Raw genomic sequence first — 22,166 nt, forward strand, 5'->3', positions numbered from 1 at the left:
CCCACCATCGACAGAGAACTATCAAGAAACTGAAGCAACTTTTACACAGCAAGATCACTGATAAAAAAAAAAATCAGTAATAATTCCACCTCGTGATCATCTACAGCACAGGTAACGAGATCTGATACTGCAAGACATACATGACGACGAAAGTATTAACAATTTATTTTTATAATAATAACAAACCTAAATTAGACGTCATATGATCAACCCACGAGGACAGGTTTCTCACACCTTAACCATCTTAAGATTTTTCGTTAAATATTTCTCTCTCAAGATAAAATAACAAGGAATTTGACGCCACTTCATTAAAGATGACGTCTTCTCTTACACAATGATGTGTAATGAGTAACATAAAGGAATGAAATGCGTTTAGTGAAATTTAATGAGAGATAATCAATACAGTACAATATGAAAGGCGCCATTTAAAAAAACACAGTCAGGGGTTCTGTGATAGGAAATTACAGCCCAGCTGTGTGTATATGAGAGAGAGAGAGAGAGAGAGAGAGAGAGAGAGAGAGAGAGAGAGAGAGAGAGAGAATATTCCATTATCATGAACATGAAAATTCCACAGAGAGAGAGAGAGAGAGAGAGAGAGAGAGAGAGAGAGAGAGAGAGAGAGAGAGAGAGTCTTAAAAAAGGATTGCGTTTTTTTTTATTAAACTAAGAAAACACGATATATAAAAGAATGAAACCAGCACGTAGTTAACAATCTTATAAACGAAACGCCCCCAAATTTTTAATGTTGATGGATTCCCAGATCAATGCAATGTTCTCATACTTCGACAGTCCTGGAATATGCCATCGCAAAGAAAACAATCTCACTTCTCCATAAAGCTACCAAGCTGTCTTCTCTCTAAAAACGTAGCGGTCCCTTTTTCCTTGACATTTCTATAACTCAAAAATCTGGTGCGGACTTCTTCGACAAGTCCAACACTTGAGTTGGGGCGTCCTGAAAGTTACTAAACTCTCTCTCTCTCTCTCTCTCTCTCTCTCTCTCTCTCTCTCTCTCTCTCATACACACAGATTAACTGTATGGAATTTCAATATGGCATGTATCCTAACAAAAATGTCTAATAATATAAAATGAAGGAAAGTATGCAAGATTACAAAGAGGAATACAAATTCGAACTTGCCTAACCAAATAAAGCAAAGATAATAAAGTATCCACATGAACAGACCCTTTTCCCTCTAAAATAGCTAATCATGGATTTTGAGAGAGAGAGAGAGAGAGAGAGAGAGAGAGAGAGAGAGAGAGAGAGAGAGAGATTCAAAATCGAAATTCTTCTAATCAAAAAATATAACTTTTTTATGGTTATATGCAGTGAGCCTTTTAAACAATGACCAATTCATTCACAGAGCAGCTGCAAAAAAAAAATAAATAAATAAATAAAAAAAAGAACCTTTTGCATTCCAAGAATTCATGAAAAGAGCTCAAATCTAAGGAGAACTGGGTAAAATTCATGGAACAACTAACTGAATTACTTTTACATACAGCTGCAACCTTGGTTTTGTTTTCCTGCATTAAACTAGAAAATGAATGACATTACTTTGAATTAATGCGAGACCTAACCCCTTCATTACAAAAAAAGTAAAAAATACGCCGAAGTTTCTTGGCGCAATCAAGATTTCTGTACAGCGTATAATGCTTTATGAAACTATCAACCACGGCTCACGAAACTCAACCATGCCCTATGAAACTTTCAGCCACGTCTAGGTGGTGGCTAGTGTTGTTGGCACCTATAGAGTGCCAGACGTATGATAATGGTCAATTTTAACCTTAAATAAAATAAAAACTATTGAGGCTCGAGGGCTGCAATTTGGTATGTTTGATGATTGGAGGTTGGATGATCAACATACCAATTCGCAGCCCTGTAGCCTAAGCAGTTTTTAAGATCCCAGGGCGTACAGAAAAAGTGCGGACGGACAGACAAATAGCCACCTCAATAGTTCTCTTTCACCGAAAAACAAAAATTAATCTTTGTCAAGCGTAGAATATTTCAAAGGAACCACCTTCGGAATTTCAAGAGCCTCAACCTATTTGTTACTTCAGAAATCAAGTGGAAAAAAAAGTTACAAAATGCGCTTAAAATAAAGATTCCTTTAAAAGACCAGGTTGCTGATCTTATAACGGACTATTTTAAGCGCCTTTTGTAACTTTTTTTTTTGGCTTTACTTGATTTCTGAAGTAACAAATGGGTTGAAGCTCTTGGAATTTGTCCGATGTCAATCGTAATGACTCCGAAACCCAATGAATGACCTCTGTTTCGAAGGGCACAAAGTCAAAGACGAGTGCAACGTCCATGCCAATAAAATGCACTGGACACGGGGAGAAAAGCAAACTCACTAGGCGAGTTCGGGTAAATTCACATTATTCTTTATTCGTACAAATAATGATGGCAATTCTACATTGAGAAAACTGCCTGTGTTAAAAATGAGACATAGAATCATGACTTGAAGCCTTGTCATCAGAATTTGCAAAATTCCTACCGGCTGCCGGCCTTAATTAACCTAAAAACGAAATTAGCTTGCCTTCATATGCCAATAATAATAAAAAAAAACAACAGTATATAATTTAAGTCATTTAAACAACCTTAGTCTATCCTCCTCTAGTTATCCATTCCATAATCTAACATGTATTTCAAAAGACATGAATCACTGTTAATGACAAAACAGAAAGAAAACAATGATTGGTTTTTTTTCAGAGAGAGAGAGAGAGAGAGAGAGAGAGAGAGAGAGAGAGAGAGAGAGAGAGAGAGAGAGAGAGAATTTACTAAACTAAACCAAAACTGTTATAGCTTAACGGTGTGTGAAAGTATTACAAAACAGATGGCATGTAAACTTTGAGGGAGTCACTGCTAGGGAAGCCTGTTTTATGGAGTACGGCTAACGTAGCCGACAGCATTACGCAAAACAAAGCTGAACACAGGTATATATATGCTGTACAAAAGAAATGTACAAAAAAAAAAAGGTTTGTATAAGGGCACAAAGAATAAAACTCAAAGGAACTAAAGATAATAAGTAACATACAAGGTAATGAAGAGTATAGGGTACCTTATACGGAACACCTACAAAAGCGTCCATTAAAAGGATAAAGAGAAAAGAAAGAAAAAAAGAAAAAAAAAAAAAAAAGACTTCGGCATGCGTCACATTTCAATAGCCATAAGACCAAGGCAACCTCTCTCTCTCTCTCTCTCTCTCTCTCAAAGACTACCCCTAGGTTAAACAGCTGCTTCTTCCTCGACCTGGTGCTCTTCCCGCCTGCTGGCTGTTGAAACTGCTGTCACATCAGTCTGGCTTTTTTTTTCTTTTTTAAGCAAGTTTCAAGTTGCCAACTATCTGGAGTTGCATCTGTCTTGTCCCTTAAGCTTAAAAACACAAAAACACTCAAAGCCTTTGATCCTTTGTTGCAATATGGTGTACTAACGCAAACTTGATCGCTTGAGCAATTATAGACCGCGTTTTTTTTTTTTTTTTTTTTTTTTTTTTTTTTTTTTTTTTTTTTTTTTTTTTTTTTTTTTTTTACAGATTTACATCAGACAAAATAAATGGGACCTTTATTTAATTCATCTAAATATGTAAATGAGCCTCTAATTACGATATAAAATTAAATATGTAAACGAGCCTCTAATTACGATATAAAATTAAATATGTAAACGAGCCTCTAATTACGATATAAAATTTAAAATACGTAGATACTGCCCAACTGCTTATATTCCGAATGAAAAAAAAAAAATAATAAAACGCTACCGACAAACTCGTAATCAGAAAATTGAAAATGTTTTAGCAAATTTAAAATGAAGGATTTTTATCACGTAACTTACACGGGATCAGGGATCCTGCATAGGATTGCGGTTTTGCTCTTAGACCGTAATTACCGAGAGCCCAGGTGTCCCTCTCTGAACCATCCTCACCCCGACAGGATACATTAAATCCCACATTTGCCACATCCGGTGACCCGATTCAAGACGGCTTCGCAGCGAGATGAGAGTTCTCTTAAAAAATTACAATGATGCTGCATATGGAACAATATCCTTGTAAAAAAATGCAAGTCTATTCCTCCGATTAATGAAATCAAGTAATTAAGAGTTAGGTCAGTGTTTGAATGGTTTACCACCAAAGTAGGATAGTGACTTGACAGCTCGGTAATCGGATAGGTGACAGCTAATGAATGCCAGAAACTGCATGCACAGGGTCAAAGAGCTACCGAGCTCATTTTGAAAAATTATTGCAGATGAACGTGTTTCAGCTCTTGGGAGTCTGGTGTGAGCCCCTGAAGCTTACACTTCCATAAACAGATCTTATTGAGCTAATTCTGCATAACTTCCCAAACTTATTTAGAGAATGCAGACTAGGTATCCTACTATGCCCTCCCTAACGTCAGAGATGCACCAGCCACGTAGATTAACGGGCGCCGCACAGGCCATCCAATCATTCATGATGTTGCAGACCCCTCATTGAGTGCCATAAAAATCGCTATTCTGGGAAGCTCTCCCCTATTAGCCGGATAAAACGAGATGCTATAACTTGCTAAAACAAATGGCTTTCCCTTCCATCATTCACGCAGAGGAACATTTTAACAGTTGATAAATTCCGTACACATATTTCACACTCCTCAAAATCAAACAATGTATGACAAACGTTTACGAGTCCAGTTACCAGATTATGAAAAGTCTAAAAGTAGATGTACTGTAATCACTCCTTCAAAGAAAACAAAAGTTACAGGAAGCATTAAAAGAGCAACCGGGTGAACTGCAAGTCACCCAGCAAACAAAAGCCATCGTCAAGAAATTGAACAGGCAGCCTGGATCAATTCAGACACACCTGACAATAAGTAAACTTACATCGTGGAATATATACCTAAATGCTTGATATACAAAACCGATGACCTTCCCAGAAAAGATGCACAGAACTCAAGTCATGGATATGACAAGCATATCTGTAAGTAGCTGGGGCAGGTGCAGTGAATTCAAAAGGTTTTCCTACTCTGAAAAATATGCATGTCTATTGGGACGAAGTGAATACTTTCAAAAGGCGATCTGAATTAATCTCTCTCTCTCTCTCTTTCTTTATATATATAATATATAATATATTATATATATAGAGAGGAGAGAGTATTAGGAGAGAGCGAGAGAGAGAGGAGAGAGAGTGAGAGAGAGAGAGAGGAGAGAGAGGAGAGGAGAACTACCTCCTCCTAAAGATGTGTACCCCCCGGCATGTGTACTCCCCCTTCACCCCCCCCCCCCACCCACGCTCCATTACACGTAGCCTACAGCTGACTTGGGGTGACCCTCAGTTGAATCATCTGCAAAGTCGCTGTCGCTATCCGTGTATTAGTAGCTCGCTCTCTCTCTCTCTCTCTCTCTCTCTCTCTCTCTCTCTCTCTCTCTCTTATACACTACGCTAGCAGGCGTTCCTCTCCCATACTAGTTGATGCTATTAATGTTGACTATTTTTTTACGCTTATATGCTGTGGTACGCACTGATAGTGTTGCTGGAAATGTATTTAACCTTCCCTAATTCAAGATTATTTATTTTTTTTTTTTTTGTAGTTCCAGAAATCCTCTCTTCTTCCAAAGCAGAGTTTTAGCATTTGATTCCTCATCAGTTTCTTTGAGACTGCACCGTTTTTTTCTACTCCTCTCTCTTCTCGTTGCCACTATAATAATCATCTTTATTGACTCCCCGATAAAAAAAAAAAATATTAAAGTGGAAGTGGTGCTATTTTGATTCTTATTATTCATATAATGACTAGTGCAATTCATTATGATTTCCTTTTTAAGAAACAGTGATCAATACAAGTGAGCTGGACACTCGACTTGCTAATACAGTAGTTGCAGCAATTATTATCCCCTACTATCTACATATTTCACTTTGAGTATCAGTTCAAATTCCTAATGATGGTGACATATACAAACACAAATGCGTTCAATGTAACGAAAGCACTGCGTTCAGAGACGATCACTAAACAAAATGCGCCTCCCAGGTCCTGACAACTTCGGAGCACAGGAAATCCTGCCCAATGCCTAGACTACTACTTACGTAACTACTCCAGGTAACTTGTCCCTCGCGACCAGCAGCTACTTGCTACTGGTTCCTACTTGAATCGATGTTTCTACGGGGAAAATTCAGGCCGAAACTCTCAAGCCCAGTCAGCCAGTTGAAAAGGGGAGATGGTTCTCCTTTCTTCTGAGATTGTTTTCGTTTTTTTTTATTGGACAGTATTGGTGACATACCAACCAATTTATTGCCAGCCCCCCCCCCCCCCCCCCCCGCCCCCCCCCCCCACACACACACAAAACACACTCGCCCTTTATAAAAAGGGAAATAAACATTTTATAACCATAATACTCACGATTAATCTCCGAACAACTGTCAAACTCTCGTGATTTCCAGTTCTTCGTAGTCAACCATAACAAAGTAGGTTCTGCTGAAACTATGCCCCTTTAAATAGCGAAAGTTGACATTTAAATCAAGCACTCGATGGAGTAAATAATCTCCAAAGAGCGACGATCAAAAATAAATCACGATAAAAAAATTTTCTACCAGAACCACAGCAAAGATACAGGAGTCATGCCTCTTAGAAACAGAGCAGTAACATGACTAAGGAACACTGGGCTCTAAAGTAGGTCCTCCACTCACACTAATGCGATCGGATTCGATCAGAAATGCTTATATTTAAAATAAATATATATCATTAATTACTAAAAGAAAAACACGATTTCATATGAACTTAACCTAACAAGATGCAAAAACCTAAAAACCTTATGCAGATGTCAATCTTAAAAATTTAATGGACTAAAATACTACTAACAGTTTAATGACACTAATTTTCTGCCAGTCTTTTTTTCAGGATTCTCCACGTTAGTGCAACTGGGTTATGTCACGACACACATCTATAAGCACGACATCACAGGCTAGTGCTGAACGTAATGTAAACATTAATATATGAAAGTACACATAAATGCACTATATTGATGACTATACTCTCACTGTTGGGAACCTTTTATCAGTACACTCCAAGGACGTCACGTAATTAGCCTTGTTATCCTATGAAAAATAAGGTTGTCGCCTGAGCCAATTGCAACGATTTCTTAATAACTTCAGAGTATTCGTCACAAAAGTCCGAATTCCTAATAACTTCATAGTATTCATAGTATTCGTCACAAACGTCAGAACATTTCTTATAAACCGCTAACCACCAAAATAAAAAATCTTTCATATACATAAACAACAAGTAAATGTTACGAATTTTAAGATGACTGACAGCTAAACTATACAATGCAAGGCCACAGCAAATTTTCTGTGGGTGTCACGGTTAATTAAACGTTTCAGTTTTTTTAAGATGATTGACCGCTGACTAGGCGGTGCAAAGCCACAGCAAATTTTCCAGGGGCGTCAATGGTATATCAAAAATGAAGGGGAAAAACTCCTGGGGCCATCACCCGGTGGAAGAGCACGCCCACTGCCTCTTTAACTAACGAGTTGAAAAGCGAAGAACCACTAATTTCCCAAGGGCTAAACGCCAAACATCACTTCCAGATCGAAGCAGTTAAGGACAAGAACCCTTAAGTTATTTCTCCTATTACAATTGTCATATCTTAAAACCATTTTCACGATCATATACATTTTAAATATATGCATTTATATAAAGATATTTGTATGGCGTATGTATATAATCTATATATATCACATCATGACGTCTCCTCAATAATGAGTGGCTCCAGAGACAAAACTGCACATGGTTACTGCCAAAGTCATACTTGAACTGCTCAATAAACACAGTCTGCTGCTTGTTACAGTTCCATAAAGGCTCACCAGCCTCTCGCCACACCCATACACAAACACACACACACTTACTTAACCCTTCGCCCCTTGGCCAATCTTGCACGCATTCTCGCCCGTCCTGTATATTGAGGACTTTCCTTTCCAATACGTCTTCATGAAAACGTGCACGGTAACAAAAAAAAAAAAAAAAAATGAAATAAGTCACGAATGAGGAGAAGGAAACGCTGATCTCAATGCCACTGGGAAAATAAACATCGGAGACTTACCGCAGCCTACCAATAAAAAATATCCCAAGGGAACATTCTCCTGCAGGCCATAATGACCGTTTCCCCCTTTTTCGCCCGACCAAGCGCTCTAGAAATATTATCCGGACCCAAGGCCCAGCATTTTCTGTCACTTCCGGACCGCTCATTTCATTACGGCCATATATTGCAAGTTTACGACTGCACTTGTCAAGGATATGGGATAGCCAAAAAGCTATAGCTTCCCAATGCCAGAACTAACGCCCTATAGGAAATTTGAAATGAAATCACGGGAAAATGAAGCAGTTTACAGGAAGTAATTTTTTCCAATGCTGTTCAAGGTTACACACAAAAGCAACAAACATAAAAGGCTTCTCCGTAGAGAGCGAGCAGAATAAAATGCCCGTTATGAAAAAAATATAATTCACTTCAATACATCTACTAAGCGCGCACATAAAATAGCAATTCAGAAAAATAAAGGATAACAATTTTGACTACCATTTTGAGCGAGTGCTAATAAATGGTCGATGATACTCTGGCATCGCTATTTAGTTAGGTGAGCCACTGCTGATTTACACTGACTCTGTACAAACCTGAGTAACATAAACCCAACCGAATCACAAATAAACTTATGAAAAATAACACTATAAACTCCTTTCCTATGGGTACCCTCCGCCAATCATAAAAAAGGTTTTGACTTGAAATTATATTGCTGTCCATGGGATCCAAGAACCGAGCCACAAAATGAAAGATCCAGTTTTGACACTCTCTTACCTTTATTAAGCACAAGAAAAATACTACGCATGCAGCTATGACGTGTTAGAAATATATAACTACATGAATTAAATGTTAAAATAAATTCTTTTTTCTTACTGAAACCAACATTTCACCACAACATCCAAAAAATGCAGAAACTTTTATGCCCCGTCATTGACCACGATGTAAATGGGTACTTCAATCCTTGGATACCCATTTTCACTAAAAATAAATGAATAAATAAATAAATAAATAAAAATCTCAACAGCAGCAAAGGGAATTCAACTAGCATGGAATGAAAACTACGAAGTGTGACTAATTACTCGGGTAAGGTATTCAAACCAAGCTAGTAATTCAGGGCGAAATTTTGCAAGCGGCAAGCCTGACTTGTAATTCCTTGCTCTAAGCAAAATTCACTGGCTAAGGGTAAAAAAACGAACACCTGTCACCTTAGGCCAAGAAGGGAACAGTCTTACAAGGAGGCAATATCACCACATAAAAGTTCGTAGAAAATTAAAGCAAAAACCAGGGTCAAACATCGCCCCTGGCCGCCATCACCAAAGTGACAAGTTCTCTGATGCGGCCGATAACTGCTGAATCATGAATGCAATGACCGGTGGCTGACATCCTACACTAATTTTAAACATGGACAGTCACAGCGTCCTCGATCAATGTTTAGTTACCTAATATATCATGTCAATACGGCTCGGCCACTTTTGCAACGCAATACTACTGTGCCAATACCATAGGGATCAGTATGTTTGCTGTACACTAAATATAAATATCTTGGATGTTCCTTCAGCAATGCTTGAAATAAAAAAAAGTGGACAAATATTCACCGTCACTTGTAAGACGGAATGCTTCAATATACTAATATACAATTGATAGGCCCGAGATCTACATAAATACATATATACCTATACTATATGTAGATGTGTGTGAGCGCGTGTATACGTGTATGTGTCACAGTTTATCCCTAGTACTAATAACAATAAGCCAGTTCTACTTATATAACGTAACGTGACTGAGCAAAAACAAATAACCGCAAGCAAACTGCACTAAAACTCGGGCCAGTTTTCAAATGTAAAAAAACCAACGACCTGGTTTTCCCACGAAGATCACACCATAGGTTCATTAGGGTCAAGACCCTGATGCTTGTTAGGCCTAGAGCCTTTGTACGTAGATCCTGAGCCTATGGTTCGTAGAGAGGCCGTTAGAATACAACGGCACTTGGCATTTCGTTCCTCCCTCGAACTATCTCGAAATACTAAACAGGAACAAAGCGTATGAGTAAACCAAATAAAAAAAATACTCTAAAGGGAACTATAATACAACTACATTCAAAATTCAACCACACTCTAATTCTGCAAATGTTCTTTATAGAGCTACTTTACAGAAGTAAGACATTAATTCCGACAAAACCCATCTTCGAAATAAACGTAAACAGGGAACTATTTTTGCTAGGCTAAATCACCACAGAGATGTAGAAGAAGCTTCTAAAATTTGAAATTTAAACCACTCGTGTATTATCCCCAAAATATGATGTTCGAAATATGCAAGCAATCCTGAGGAGCATGGCGAAAATGGTAATTGTACTGATAGATAACTTACATAAAACGTCATGCGCTAGCGAAAAAAGGAAAACAAAAAGAAAGTCTAGATAAATATAGAGAAGATACAAAGTTGAAAAAAGACCCCCATTCGCGCATTGTGGATTACGTTCAATTCTTAAGCAAGTGGCACAGATCGCAAACCTTGGCAACAAATTCCAAAGTACAACTGAATGTCAAGTGGGTGGTGTCAGCTAGCTACGTACTTCGAAGATAATGGCCCTGAGTAAGAACCTTCACACATATCATGAAAATTACCTCTCTTTAAAAACCAAGACAGAAAGTTTAACTTCACACACAAAACCTGCAGACAACCAAAACGTAACTAAATTAGAAAAAAGAGCAACATCATTAAAAGTGACAGTACAGTAAAGACAATAATAATATCAAGAAACCTGAAACACACCTAAATCCCCTCTAAACAGCTTATAAAAAAAAAAAAAAAAATTGCGTATCTTCTCTTCAACCTAAACCAATAGCTCTTGTTTTTTAGATCGTCTGGAAATCAGTTCTCAAAAAGTTAATTCCACTCGGCCAAACTTTAACACTTGATAAGCAGTTGTTTGTAAGTTCATGATCAAAGCACCAATAATTTCAATTATTCTTTCAATGGAGTATAAAAATGCTCGGTCACAAGATCCACGTTGTGACTCCAAAGATTCCTTCCTCTTCTTGTATTTTCAAAGATATGATTCTGACAAAGCTGGCGTTTACAGGAAACCTCTCAATCGGAAATTCATATATCCTAACATCTAGGAGAATCTGCAATACGAACAAAGGAAACAAACGAACAATAAAGCCGCTGATACAAATTAATGGCTTGTTCATAAAGCTCCACTACAATTCCCCTTCGATTTTCATAAACTCATCTGGGGCCTAAGATGTAGTTCAAGGTCAGGCAAAATGGGGTACTTAACTACCACTGTCTTTGTGACAAGAGGCTTGAGCAGTTCTCGGAATAATTATAAGATTCTAAATTTAACCCCTTTAACAAAGGTCGACTAAACATACACATGCATCAGCTGATCTGCAAGAACAGCATGAAAAGATATTTAAGTAAATTGGAACACTAATAAAAAAAAAAAAGGGGGGGGGGGTGGACTGTGTTCAAGGAAGTTTTCAAATTCCACTAACCCTAACATATGATGTCAAGCTCCTTCCTAATAAAGCTACCTGTTATCATAAAAAAGAAGAATACTTTCGAGTTCTTTGTGAATCTAAGTTCTAATATTGTAATCACTCATTCTCACTTATATATACGTACTATATAGTGAGTGCGTACATTGCCCTCATAGTATAAACAATGTTCTTTACGAAATCGACACATTATTAAATTTCAACTATTTACAACAATGGAATTGTAGGTATATTAAGATCAAGCATGCGTTGGTTTCCAAAACCTGTTTTTGACTCTAACAACTTGTAAATACTGCAGCAGGAGGATCTAGGAACGTCATAATTCCATTGAAAAAAAAAAAATCCTACAGCAAATTACTGTTAGAACAAGAACTGACAGACAATACTGTTTGTGGGGTAAAACCACAACATGAACAGTTGCTCGGGAGCCTTCCAGTATGGGCCGTGCTAGAAAGATCACGAGGTATTATAGGCTCAAAGAGGAAATCTGAAGCGAGTAACATGACCGGTAAAAACTCCACGACATCGGATAATCACAGCTTACCGCTGACATCACAGGAACCTTCTTCATTCGATATGTACCACAGTACATGTCCCGACTGTAATTCCTTGTTAAAGCATCTCACCTTACAACTGGAAATGGAACAATAATTACTAAACAAAACTTTAACCTACAACGAATAACATAATGCTCAAAAGTGGCACAAAACACGTACACTGGATAACTTATTTGAGCTGAAATTCGATGGGATGTTACCGGTCTCAGATTCTCTTAGGAGAATATATCCTATCACGTGAGACTAACACACACCTTTACACTCCACCAGCTCAACTCAAACTGAGAGACTGAGACCGAGACTCCGAGAGTCACCGAGGCAGTGAGACACAGCGCTCGGGTTGTCGGAGGAACCCGTCTGTTTTACACTGCTGCTGAATCTCCCAGTCGGTCCCAGGACTCTCCCCGGACTAGGTCCCTTGTCTCATAGTCTACCAGTGCGGTAGTACTTGGGTAGAACCATGGCAGCCCCCAACCGGGGAATGTGACTCATTCGCGGTCTGTATTCTGTAGCGTGGAATGGTTGGGTGGGGATTTGGTGGGAGGGGAGGGTGGTGAGAGAGAGAATCTTATATCCCTAACCTACCCACTCCGAAGGCTGGTCATTTTTTCATCGAGAGATTTCGCCCGAAGATTAGCGATTCGGTTTTAGAATCTTATATCCTTGGTTATACATCTACACATACCTCTTTGAATATCTTTTACGGCAGAAACTTTCGTTCTATAATCTCGACCCTAATATTGTTCACTAAGTACTTACTGAAATTTTAGTTTGTAGGGAAGGTTTGGTATACTTACTTTCTATATTTTGGCGTTTTTATGGGCTCCTTTCATTAGATGAAATTCTGTTGTAACAGAACATTTTTACTATACTTGGTTTTTTCCCATCTGTCCACCCGCCTGTGGTCTTTGCGTATGGTAACACTGCGTCCCGGGCTTTAATAGTTACATTCAGCTTGCATTCAACAATGATAATAATATCATATTTCGAATATTAACGGTGTAATTCGCATACAGTAAATTATTAAAACACTTTTCAGTTGCAAATGTACATCCAGATATTCTTTTATTTACCTAAAACTTTACCACATAGCGTAACTATCTAAAAGCCCGGGGCGCAGTGTTACCATATGACGCAACACCACAGGCAGGTGGACAGATGGAAAAAAACAGAGTATGTCATTATATTTATATATATCTATATATATTATATATATTATATATATATATAATATATTATATTATATATATATATCAAAAGTATGTTCAATGTTACATTTATGATTGTAACGTTGAATAAAAGAGATGAACCTTCTTTTCAGAAAATGTCACATTAGACGCTACCTGAATATTAAGGTCTTCCTTTACAATATTTCCTCTAAACCAAATATCCAGCACTTTCTGGTCTTTTACTCTTCCCTTCCAGCACAGTATAGTACACTTTTCACAAACCTATCGTCTTCCAATCTTTCCTCATGATTGAACCATCTCAGCATACCTCTCCCTCCATCCTTTCACTTGCGCTAACCTTTTTACAGATTCTACGTATCAAGGCATTTCCCGGCTTGTCAATTATTCTCACGCCACATCCTACGCAAATAGTTCAGCTCAACAGATTCAAACTTTTTCGTCTTTCATTTGCAAAAGCACCCCGACTTCACTTCCACGAAGCAGACTTGACACAAAAATCCCTGACATTCCAACATTGGCTTCCACAATATTCTCCATCTCCAATTCTCTTTCAAAATCTGTACATATACTTTTGCCTTCTTTGCTACACTTATTCTGGGAGGCACCTCTTCTCTACTATCGTTTCTTATGTTTTATCAAACACCAATTTGCATCAGCTGGTTTCGGTCTCCAACATCCATTTTAACATTCATTGTTCCATATTTGGTTTCCCATTACTCTCGTAATCCTACTCTTCCTCCAAAATATACTTCATATCACTCTCAGTGAATATTATTGTGTGCTATTCATTTTCAACATGGTCTACACAAGCTTTTATAGACGTACATTTAAACTTGTCACATACCTGCTCCCTGACAAACTCTTCATCTACACGCATCTCTCCCTCTTCTAAATCCACACTCTTTTACTTCTATGAGACCTTCTGTCCTAAATTTGTTTACAGATACATATATATATATATATATATATATATATATATATATATATATAGGATGGCGTATAGGACTTTTTGAATTTTTGTTTTACCATTAAGACGTCTTCCATTGATACGACCGGCCGTTCTGCTGTCTGTTATTTGTATGACATGTTGACACAAGAGAAAATGTTTCCTTTTGGTTGCGGTTATTACAATGTGAAATTTTATTTTATTCAGTCACACACACACACACACACACACATATATATATATATATATATATATATAATATATATATATATATATATATATATATAATTGTGCGTGCGTGTATGTATGTATACACTGTGGTATTCAAATTGCACTTGATAAATTTTATTCTTAACCATCTATATACATATATAAAGAAATCTGCACAAAGGACTAAGCGGTGATATAAGCACTGTAATGACTTCGCCGTATATTTAGAAGTGTACATATACATATATTTATATATATTAAACTGAATAAAATCATAAAATTTCCCCTTGAAATGTCCACAACAAAAAGCAAGCGTTTTTCTCTTGCGTCAACATGTCATAGGAATAAGAGAGCCGAACGGTCGGTCCTATCAATGTTAGATATCCAAGCTGTAAAACTCAGTCTATCCCCCCCCCCCCCCCCCCCCCCAAAAAAAAAAAAAAAAAAAAAAATAGGTCTTTCTCTGACCAATGCCTGATTTGTGTCAGTTTGGTCTTTCTCTGACTAATGCCTTATTTGTGTCAGATGTGAATTTCTACGCTGATTGGTGTCAGATGTGAATTTCTAATGACAGAATTAAAGGCAACTAGCGTTAATAGTTTATGTTGATGATGATATAAAAATACTGTATCAGTTCTGTAGATGATAAAACTAATTCTTTTGTTACCAATTGCACGCCAAATATCAAGGCCCTTTTCCATCATCATTTCCTTTCAATTTCCCTAAGTGAACGTAAATGCAACAGAAAATTCCAATGGGAAATTACTTTCAGTCTCGTCATGTCTAATTTTTCATTCCTGTAAGGTAACAATAATAATAATAACACTGCTGAGTAGATGGGATAGAACTAACTCCAAGTACACGTGGATAAAAATTCAAAGGAACCCATTCGGTGGTTTCCACTACACAAGGGAATAATTTCTGATCTCTTAAGTAGGTGATATAGTTTCAGGGGGACCACTTTGGACCTTCGTTTCACCATCGTAGTGCTATTGTGTTCCAAATGCCAGTGCTTCACCATCGTCGTTGATGTGACGCAAGGGCCGAGAAATACGAACAATATAACTTCCAACAGAATGTGTGGCGTTGCAATAACAAACCTATATATGTTTTTTTCAAGAATCGTGCCATAAAACAAAATAAAAACTGGTTTTGAGCTAGTTTTCTCTTGGCCTATAGAAGAAGACTTGACATTTCTTTATTCTTCATTTACCGGTAAACAGTGTAAACTTAAAAGTAGCAACTACTGCAACAGCAATACTATTAAACTGACGAATTTAATCCATGACGGCAGTCCCTTGTCTGTCTTTCTTGGCTAATTCAGGACTACCTGACCTCCTCCTCCTCTTCCTCCTCCTAATGCCTAGAAATTTATCATGTTCATGAATTCAAATTCTAAATTTCATTTTGTGTTCCATAAGAGTTCTTTTGGTGTAACCTAATTACTACATAGATGTAAACAATATTATTGTTACTGTGTACTCAAATGTCTGACGCCAACGTGCACAAGAAATTGATTAAAACGAAAAGTCCTCCTCCTCCTCACACTACTGCTACAAGCGCCTCAGCGGCGTGGTTGGTATATTATTAGCGTCCCACCTCGGTGGTCGCGGGTTCGATTCTCGGCTATTCCATTGAGGAGTGAGATGTGTATTTCTGGTGATAGAAATTCACTCTTGACGTGGTTCGGAAGTCACGTAAAGCCGTTGGTCCCGTTGCTGAATAACCACTGGTTCCATTCAACGTAAAAGCACCATACAAACAAAACACACTACTACTAATACTATTATCTTCTTCTCCTCCTCCTCCTCACATTACTGCTGCTGCTGCTACTACTACTACTACTACTACTACTACTACTACTACCACCTTCTCCTTCTCCTTCTCCTCCTCCTCCTCCTCTCACTACTGCTACTACTACTTCTACCTTCTCCTTCTCCTTCTTCTTCTCCTCCTCCTCCTCTCTCACTACTGCTACTACAACTACTAATACTCTACCTTCTCCCCCTCCTCCTCACACTACTGCTACTACTACTACTAATACTACTACCTTCTCCTCCTCCTCCTACTACTACTAGTACTACTACTCCTGCTAATAATAATAATAATAATAATTACATTTTGTCGTGTTTTATAAAAAAAAAAATACTCAAGATAAACCAAATCCTAGTCAATAAAGTCACTCTGAAAATCATATTGCAGATATAGATATTCGTTGCATGACTTCAATATAAAAAAAAATACTCAAGATAAACCAAATCCTAGTCAATAAAGCCACTCTGAAAAGCATATTGCAGATATAGATATTCGTTGCATGACTTCAATATAAAAAAATATTATATAAAATAACTATAAATCCAGGAGATCAAAATAAACACCTGACTCCCCTTATGCTATTTTCGGAGGGACTTTCAGCTGGGTAAAAAACGAGACGACTGCAAAAACAAGACAATTGTTGAATCTTGGAAAGGGACTGACAATCCCCACAATCCCTCGGCTCACATTCACACATTTCGTTCCGTTTATCATGCAGAGAGAGAGAGAGAGAGAGAGAGAGAGAGAGAGAGAGAGAGAGAGAGAGAGAGAGATAGTACAAAAACTTTAAATGAAGTATTTGTTCGTTCAACGATTTATTTCATTTCGTTGGAATAAGCCAGGAAATTTAACTGAAAGAAATACGCAGTTTTCATATGAATGCTTTGCTTGATAAAAATACAAATCATATTCCAGTACTGTTTATGCACGTATACATCTATTTTGTATTTATTTGTATGTCCTTATGTAGCTCTTTATTTATCTTTACAGAACCCTTTGATATATTACCTATTGTTTTCCACGCATAGTAGTTTAATCCTTTGAAATTTTCTTAATAAGCTCAGGACCTTTTTTGACTCATTTCGTATAAATAACTGCCTATATTGGTCAATACAAATAATAATAATAATAATAATAATAATAATAATAATAATAATAATAATAATAATAATAATAATAATAATAATTGTGTGTGCGTGTGTGTCTATACGTTTTCGGTGTTTTTTTTCTGGATCATGGTATGGGCACTTATAAGGAATTATTATTATTATTATTATTATTATTATTATTATTATTATTATTATTATTATTATTATTATTATTATTTTTATTTTTTGCTTTATCACAGTCCTCCAATTCGACTGGGTGGTATTTATAGTGTGGGGTTCCTGGTTGCATCCTGCCTCCTTAGGAGTCCATCACTCTTCTTACTATGTGCGCCGTTTCTAGGATCACACTCTTTTGCATGAGTCCTGGAGCTACTTCAGCCTCTAGTTTTTCCAGATTCCTTTTCAGGGATCTTGGGATCGTGCCTAGTGCTCTTATGATTATGGGTACAATTTCCACTGGCATATCCCATATCCTTCTTATTTCTATTTTCAGGTCTTGATACTTATCCATTTTTTCCCTCTCTTTCTCTTCAACTCTGGTGTCCCATGGTATTGCGACATCAATGAGTGATACTTTCTTCTAGATTTTGTCAATCAACGTCACGTCTGGTCTGTTTACACGTATCACCCTATCAGTTCTGATACCATAGTTCCACAGGATCTTTGCCTGATCGTTTTCTATCACTCCTTCAGGTTGGTGCTCGTACCACTGATTACTGCAAGGTAGCTGATGTTTCTTGCACAGGCTCCAGTGGAGGGCTTTTGCTACTGAATCATGCTTCTTTTTGTACTGGTTCTGTGCAAGTTCCGGACATTCGCTTGCTATGTGGTTTATGGTCTCATTTTTCGTATTGCACTTCCTACATATGGGAGAGATGTTATTCCCATCTATCGTTCTTTGGATATATCTGGTTCTTAGGGCATGATCTTGTGCCGCTGTTATCATTCCTTCAGTTTCCTTCTTTAGCTCTCCCTTCTGTAGCCATTGCCATGTGTAATCGCTGGCTAGTTCTTTAGTCTGTCTCATGTACTGTCCGTGCATTGGTTTGTTGTGCCATTCCTCTGTTCTGTTTATCATTCTCCTGTCTCTGTATATTTCTGGGTCTTCGTCTACTTTTATCAGTCCTTCTTCCCATGCACTCTTGAGCCACTCGTCTTCACTGGTTTTCAGATATTGCCCCAGTGCTCTGTTCTCGATGTTGACGCAGTCCTCTATGCTTAGTAGTCCTCTCCCTCCTTCCTTTCGTGTTATGTATAGTCTGTCCGTATTTGCTCTTGGGTGTAGTGCTTTGCGTATTGTTATATGTTTCCTAGTTTTCTGGTCTATGTTGCGGAGTTCTGCCTTCGTCCATTCCACTATTCCTGCGCTGTATCTGATTACTGGCACTGCCCATGTGTTTATTATTATTATTATTATTATTATTATTATTATTATTATTATTATTATTATTATTATTATTATTATTATTATTATTATTATTATTATTATTATATAAAAGACTTTTTAAATCTAGTTTCAAAAGTTGAATCTAGAAAAGTTACACAACAAGGTCTATCATAACCAAACGTTCAACCCTTAATATAGTTTTCATTCAACATCTGTAGAAATATACTAGAACGTGCAATCACACAATAAAAAAAATCAGTGCTTCGTCTATCTGCACATTTCAAACAAATAAACGTGAACACGTACGCATTCAAATAGAGAACCAGTTAAATAATTAAGTACGACAGGAATGACGGTATCTTGGGATACGGACTCCAGGGCAGTATGTAACGTTTCTTTCTTCGATGGAGATATGCCGTCGTCTAGCCTGAGATCAGCTTCTCATAACTCGCCCCCAAGTGAGTATGCATAATGAGGATGTCCTTGTCCGATAATAATAATAACAATAATAATACCCGTCAGTGGACTTACATAAATTTTAGGCGTTATTTTGATTGGTATCGACAGCCAATAAAAAATCACCCAAAATAATAATAATAATAATAATAATAATAATAATAATGCAAAAATACGATATTTCTATAGTGTACGAAAAGAAATATTAATAATAGTGATTTTTGTTATTATTATTTTTTGGTCTATCTCAGTCCTCCAATTCGACTGGGTGGTACTTATTATGTGGGGTTCCAAGTTGCATCCTGCCTCCTTGGAGTCCATCACTTTTCTTACCATGTGCGCTGTTTCTAGGTGCACACTCTTCTGCATGAGCCCTGGGGCTACTCCAGCCTCTAGTTTTTCCAGATTACTTGTCAGGGATCTTGGGATTATTATTATTATTATTATTATTATTATTATATTATTATTATTATTATTATTATTATTATTATTATTATTATTATTATTATTTCTTTTGGACGCGATAAAAATATCAGAATCTTGCCCGCTGCCTTTCCAAAGAACTTAATGTCCATATGCGAAGAAACACCACAGAGAGCAGATTAAATTCATATAATTACGAACGGAAAATCACAACCACCGAAATAGCAGAAGGGCGCGTGCGTGCCTGGCATCCAGAAGCAATGACCAAAAGCCAGCAGCTATTTAAAGCGACGTTTCATGTTCCAAGAATATGCGAAAGGAAATAACGACAGTAATGAGGTCACGGAATAGTCACATAATAAGATGATGATTTGCCGGGAGACGAAAGGGGCTTTTGGGGGTGGGGGGGTTTCCTTGTTGGGGGAAAGGGGGGGAGAGAGGGAGGCGAGAATCTGAAGCAACAGCGGAGAATTGTCCTGAAGGAAGGTTAATCACGGTGATGAGTCGTTTCCTTCTCTCTCTCTCTCTCTCTCTCTCTCTGCTCTCTCTCTCTCTCTCTCTCTCTCCCCCCACATATATGCCTGAGTTGAGTGCTCGATAAATTCGTTTTCTCTCTCTCTCTCTCTCTCTCTCTCTCTTTTCCTTTCATATATATATATATATATATATATATATATATATATATATATACACATATATATATAATATGTGTGTGTGTGTGTATTTATATCACAACCACTTAAGAAGATGAGTGAAAACCAGGACTTTTAACAAGAACTTTCGTAGTTTATTCAACATTTTCAAGTTCACACTGTGGATTTTTGTGATATTCTCAAGCACGTGTTCCTTCGTGCTATACTGGAAATACATATATATGCATGTGTGTGTGTGTGTGTGTGTGCGATTGTGCGCATACGTGCGTGTGTGTAGTCAAAGCAATAAACTACCTTATCATCAACCATTTCCCAAACGTAATACATATTAATAATAATTTCTCTCTATCACTGTCGGACGAACAAGAGCCTCCGCTGTATTTAGTACTACAGAGCCTCCACTGGCACAACAATCGCTCTCTGTCAGTGCAATAATCGCTAACACCCGGGAACCAGATCGCAAATGGCGCTCCATAACTCACGCCTTTTGATCGGAGTCTGTCGGAGGGAGGGAAGACGAGACGCGTTTATCATCCGTACTTATCGTAAACCCTCACTCGTGTCTGACCTTCTAGCCCCCAACAACAGACGGGGGTTTTATCTAGTCGTGTCTGTGACTGATCGGTACATTCATACATACTACACTATACACAGACCATACATGCAGCCACTATTCACGTTCGAATAGAAGGGCGGGCCTCCTTTGAACGCTCACTCTGGTAATACGTGTCTTGGAAAATTTGATTCTCTCTCTCTCTCTCATGTTACGAGATATAAAGGAAATCGTAATATGGACACAATAACCCCCGGATAAAGCTCGGAATAAAATAGGAAAGTTGCATCACACAAACTTTTACGTTTTGCCAGGTCTAATGTAAAGTGAGTTACGATAACCAGCGCGATGGAGTCGACATTTTATCAAGTAGATCAGACCACATACTTTCTTGTACACTATCTATAAAAAAAATAAATAAATAAACCAAAAGCTAAGACGGTCCTTCAAGCAGACTACATCAATCAATATAGGGAGTAGTTAGTTGAATTATATCCTTCAGAAGCACCCAGAGAACAAGATTTCTACGCTCTAATCCTCCATCATTAAATTTAAGCAATACTAGGACTAGCCAGTAAGAGGATGGGTAACCACCAACCAGGACTCATAAAGCCTTGGCGCATCCTTCAAGCAACGAATGTGATAATTTCTAGGGAGCTTTGCAACATCATCCCGAAAATCATTACTAAGTAATATTTACGGCGAAACTTACTCTACTATACATATAGCCCAGAAACCTGTCGTGTTTGCTTTAATAGGGCGATGAGTAACAATGAGACCTGAGGAAAATTCAAGAAAAATGCCTAAAATTTTACTATGGTTAAAACTCATTCCGGAACTCCCATAAATTTGCAACCATGGAGATATCCATTTTTTTCGGTACTGTCTTAAAGACTACTGAGACTAAGGACTGCAAATTGGTGTGTTGATCAGCCACCCTCCAAGCATCAAACATTCCAAATTGCAGCCTTCTAGCCTCAGTAGTTTTTATTTTATTGATGGTTAACGTTAGCCATGGCACAGCTATAGGTTCAAACAACACAGGCCTTCACCTGGCTGTGGCTGAAAGTTTCATGGCCCCTAGATGAGAGTTTCATGGGCCGTGGCTGAGAGTTTCATACAGCATTATCCGCTGTACAGAAAACTCGATTGCGCGCATATTTTACTTGTTTTTTTTTTTAACTTCCTTATTAAAATATGATAGTAAGTGTTCATAAAAATAATGAACCCAGTTTGAGAATTTGGAAAGCTACTAATCAATTCAACACAACATGATGTTTGCTCTGCATTTGCTCTACATCAGTTAAGGTTTGGGTTGTGGTACAGTCCTTGCC

At 37.6% G+C, this 22,166-nt stretch overlaps 1 protein-coding gene across 3 annotated transcripts in view; it reads right to left on the reverse strand.

The window, feature by feature from the left end:
* The window catches only part of LOC135195626 (protein singed-like), a 400,445-nt gene that overhangs the window by 87,383 nt on the left and 290,896 nt on the right, over positions 1-22,166 (reverse strand). The window contains exon 1 of one of the 3 annotated variants that reach the window (XM_064221970.1): positions 12,250-12,453. The exons of the other annotated variants lie outside the window; for them this stretch is intronic. The gene's annotated coding sequence lies outside the window, so the exon portion shown is untranslated. Of the gene's footprint in view, positions 1-12,249; positions 12,454-22,166 lie in introns of those variants that run through there. 3 annotated transcript variants of the gene reach the window in all.

This window comes from Macrobrachium nipponense, chromosome 16 (genome assembly GCF_015104395.2).
Source record: "Macrobrachium nipponense isolate FS-2020 chromosome 16, ASM1510439v2, whole genome shotgun sequence".
NCBI classification, from domain to species: domain Eukaryota; kingdom Metazoa; phylum Arthropoda; class Malacostraca; order Decapoda; family Palaemonidae; genus Macrobrachium; species Macrobrachium nipponense.